Here is a 4,322-nt window from a genome sequence, read left to right on the forward strand (position 1 = left end):
TCACACACTTCCTCTACGTCATGACGCATGACCCGGACGTATACGACACCGGTTCCTTTTTTTTTTTTTTTTTTTTAATTAATTACTTTTTTTGCGTACTTTCCATGGTCCCTGTCATTACCCGATACACGACAAGCAATGACGAAAAGTGATTTTTTTGCGGAGTGTCAAGCTGTTAGTGGTTTAGCAAACGTACTTCCTGTGTACATTTCAAAATAAAAGCACGCCACGTTCCTAAAAATAACGATTTCTGGAGTTAATCCCACATACTTCAGAATTAATACTATAAAATATAAATACTATAATACTACAGAATTCAGATTCTACACTAAGCATAGCTTGAAAATGACACCCTTTTTGAAAAATATGATTGGCAATGAATATTATAATTATTATAATACTATTATACTGTATATGGTAGTATACTACAATAATAATGCTAGATTTTTTTTAAAGAATTGCTTTGAATAATATTGGAAATGCTAAGTCAGTGTTCTGAATCTGTTTACATTCCATTCTTTTGCACTAGTTAATGGTATGAGCATTTGACCTCATTGTTTATGTGTGATTGTTTATTGTTATTTACATGTTTATTTGTACTTCAATAAAGAACTTAAGTGTTCCAAAATGTTTTCGTGAATTAACAATCGTCAACGAAAATTTCATTGCTAAATTAGTAACAAAAAAAATATATATATATTATTTTTATTTATGAGTCCACTAATTGTAAAAATAGCAGGCTGACTAATCGGGAGAAAATTAGTCGTTTGGGATAGCCCTATCGGAACATATTTCCTCCACACCCTTGTCACCTTTTTAACCCCTGACCCATTTTCATGCCTGGTCATTGCAAGGTGAAGATAACTGCGTTGGGAGGGAATACGACCAATATGCCAAAATATACCAATATTTTTTATTTCTATTAGAAAAATGTTTCAGTAAAATGTTACACATTTTTGTATATTTGCCACATATTGCAACAGTTAACATTGAGGCTTTGGGCCTCTTTTGACCCCGTTGTGAGAGTTTGTAAGGTTGTGACTTCTGATTAAACTAACTCGATGCCAATCAAAACGTTTGTTCTTCTTTTTTCCCAAATTAGAATCGATAAGAGAATCGATAAAGAATCGAATCGTTAAGCAATATCGATAATGGAATCAGAATAGTAAAAATCCTATCAATTCCCATCCCTAATTATGAGTCAAATATTTGGTCTGCAAAGCTAGAAAGTATTGGTACTAAAGATGCGCAGATACGATATTAGTATCGGCAGGGGGCGCCGATCCAGCCCGAAATGGTGGTATGGGTATCGGCGAGTACCAACAAAGACGGCGCCGATACCATTTACCGGTCCAATATTATAACATTTGACCGCAGCCTTTTTTTCCTCCTGGCGCTCACTACACTCTGTCTCTGTGTTATGTGATGACAAGTGAACACCAAGCAGCTATCGCTATTGGCCTGCACCAAACCAATGAGAGCGGGCCAATAGCCACTCCTAACCAATGACAAGTCCCCTTTTTCATATTGAGGAAAAACAAACCAGGAGAAATGGCGGCGGTCGGGAAGTATTTCAAAATAGAAATCCCGTCGATTAAAATCAATGGCTGCATGCAAGATTTGCGGCCTGAAAGTTTCGAGATGTGGAGTTAAATCGGCCAATTTGAATACCCCGAACCTGATAAAACATTTGAAGACGAAATGTGGACGAACACAACGAGTTTGAGCCTGCAAGAGCAGGACTGCTATCCAGAGGAAGGGCGCTGGACCGGAGCAACAATCTCTGGTCAGTTCACTAAGTCTACTTTACTTTTGTGTTTTACCGAAAGAAATGCCACAGTAATTTGGGAACTGTTTCCAAAGTAGGGTTGCCACCTTTCAGAAATAGAAATAAGGGACTCCCCCCTCTCGAAAAAAAGGAGGCTAATAGAGAGACGGGATGCTGTGGTCAATTATTATTACTTATAATTGTTAGCGTCCGCAAATGTGGAAACAAGGTTGGAACTCGAAGCAGACAACAAGCGGGGGATACGTACAAGGGTTTAATGATTGCAAGCAAAAAATAATACGCGATCGCGGGATAGAAGAAATAACAAAAGGAGTCCGTGACAGCAGGTCGACGGAGCTCAATACTACAAACTCGAAGGTTAGCTAAGTTGATAGGCAGCGAGCCAAAAAGCCAAAATAAAAACACTCAAATACCTGCACAGGGTAGAGGTTACAAAGGAGAGCAGTACACTAACAGAAAAAAACCCAATGAGGGGCGTAACAAGCAAATGTAGCGAGACTATAGTGCGAGATGTCAAATGACGATCAGCAAGGCAAATATCTTTGAGATCACCCGTGCTTAAATGCTGCGCTGATGAGCCTGCATTGGATTCAGGTGCGACGTCAGGAACGCCCCACGACCAGCCCAGCAGCAAAATACAATCTAACCAGCAGCAGAATGTGACAATTATTTCATGAGAGTTGCACTGTTTGGCCTTTGAAAGGTTTAAAAAAAAAAGTTTATTCACTTCATTCAGAGTTTATTATTATTAATTTATTTTTACTTTCTTACTGTTGTTGTCTACCTAAATTAAATATTTTTGATCTAATTAAAGAACAAATTACTAGTAGCATGTTACCGCCCTCAAATGGTAGATCACTAAAACCAAATCCAATGATCCAGTCACTTTCCGTTTTTGAATTTTATTTTACTAACACAATTTTCAAACAGATTAAAAATAATAATAATAATAAAAATAAATAAATAAATAAATAAAAACAGATCTTGAAATAATTGAAACAGACCTTTAACAAAATAAAAATAAGTAGCAACAATACATAAGAATTCAAGCATTTCATTGTTTGTAACATAAAAAAATATGGAAAAACATTTCATGAAAAAATAAAAATATGAAAAAAATTCACAAGAAATAATAATAAATGAATAAGAAATAATAAAAAGGTTAAGTAAGAAATTAGGCGTGAGAGGGGCGGAGGAAAAGCATGCTGTTCGACACAGGATAGGGACGTGAATGGGGGCGGGAGCACACGCCGGTGCACTGCTTATGTGTGTGCACTGCTTACATGCGTGTAGAATGCGAAAGGGAAAAGTAGTACAAAAACTGTGCACAAAAATATACCCAAAAATTCACAGAGAAAATATAACATATTAATTCCAGATATCGATACTTTTGCTTAGGGATCGATACCTAAAATGTAACACGCTGGATCGAAATATCGATATTTTGGTATTGATCCTCCCATCCCTACAACTCAGCGCGCAGAGAAAAGAAACCGACGAGCAGAGGAGTCGAGATACGGAGCGAGAGCAGGAGGGGGGAATTGAGCGGAGTCGAGATACGGAGCGAGAGCAGAAGGGGGGAATTGAGCGGCACAGAGTAGATTATTTTTTGCTCAATATTATTTTCTGTGCTGAAAATCTACGATTGCTCGCTTAAAATCTTTAAAGGGTATGAAAACGCAAAGGGGGTGTGAGACATCAATAGAACCGTTATGTGCCAAGATGACAAATATTGATAAAGTTCACAAAAAAATCAATCACATTAATGAGCAATTATCGAAAATAGATCGAAAATGACGAACATTTCCGAAAGTGTTCCGGAAACAGCCGAATGGGGCGGAGACGTAATAACAAGGAAACAAAAGGTCGAGGCAGGTGCCATCGTTGTTTATCGACGAGAGAGTTGCGTTCGTGTTTTATCAAAAAATCGCTAAAATGGTTCAAACCTGTCATGCTATGTGGTTTACAAATAGCCATTTGTCGCAATGTAGTACCCATGAGTTCCCGAACGCGAGAAAAAGAGCTGGACTACGCAGACAATGAGAGGGCTAATTTTGCAGACCCAGCCTCCGGCACGGTTTTGTGTAGTGCGCATTTTACACCTGAAAGCTATACGAACTATGGGCAAATGAAATCAGGTTTTGCTAAGAAATTGCTGCTGAAAGCAGATGCGGTGCCCGGTGAAAGAGGACGATGACTGGCTCCGATGAGACCACCTCACCACCCCAGGCAAAGCAAAGGAAGGAAATGGCCAGAGTGAGTACTCTTTTATAATAAAAAACATATCACGCATTGGATATAGGACTGGACACATGTATAAATTATCGCTCGTAAAATATATAGAACACATCCTCTAATCCCATTCATATTTGTGTCGGTTGGCAGAGCGAAACCGATGATAGCATATTAAATGATAATTATTCTATCCATTACTTTATTTTGCGGTCACGGTGTATCAGCTTCACAAAAAGAAATGCAAAACAAACCATTCGGTGATTCTGTTGCCGCCATTGTTTCATCAGTGTGATTGCTC

Source organism: Corythoichthys intestinalis, chromosome 13, assembly GCF_030265065.1.
Source record: "Corythoichthys intestinalis isolate RoL2023-P3 chromosome 13, ASM3026506v1, whole genome shotgun sequence".
Classification (NCBI taxonomy): Eukaryota; Metazoa; Chordata; class Actinopteri; order Syngnathiformes; family Syngnathidae; genus Corythoichthys; species Corythoichthys intestinalis.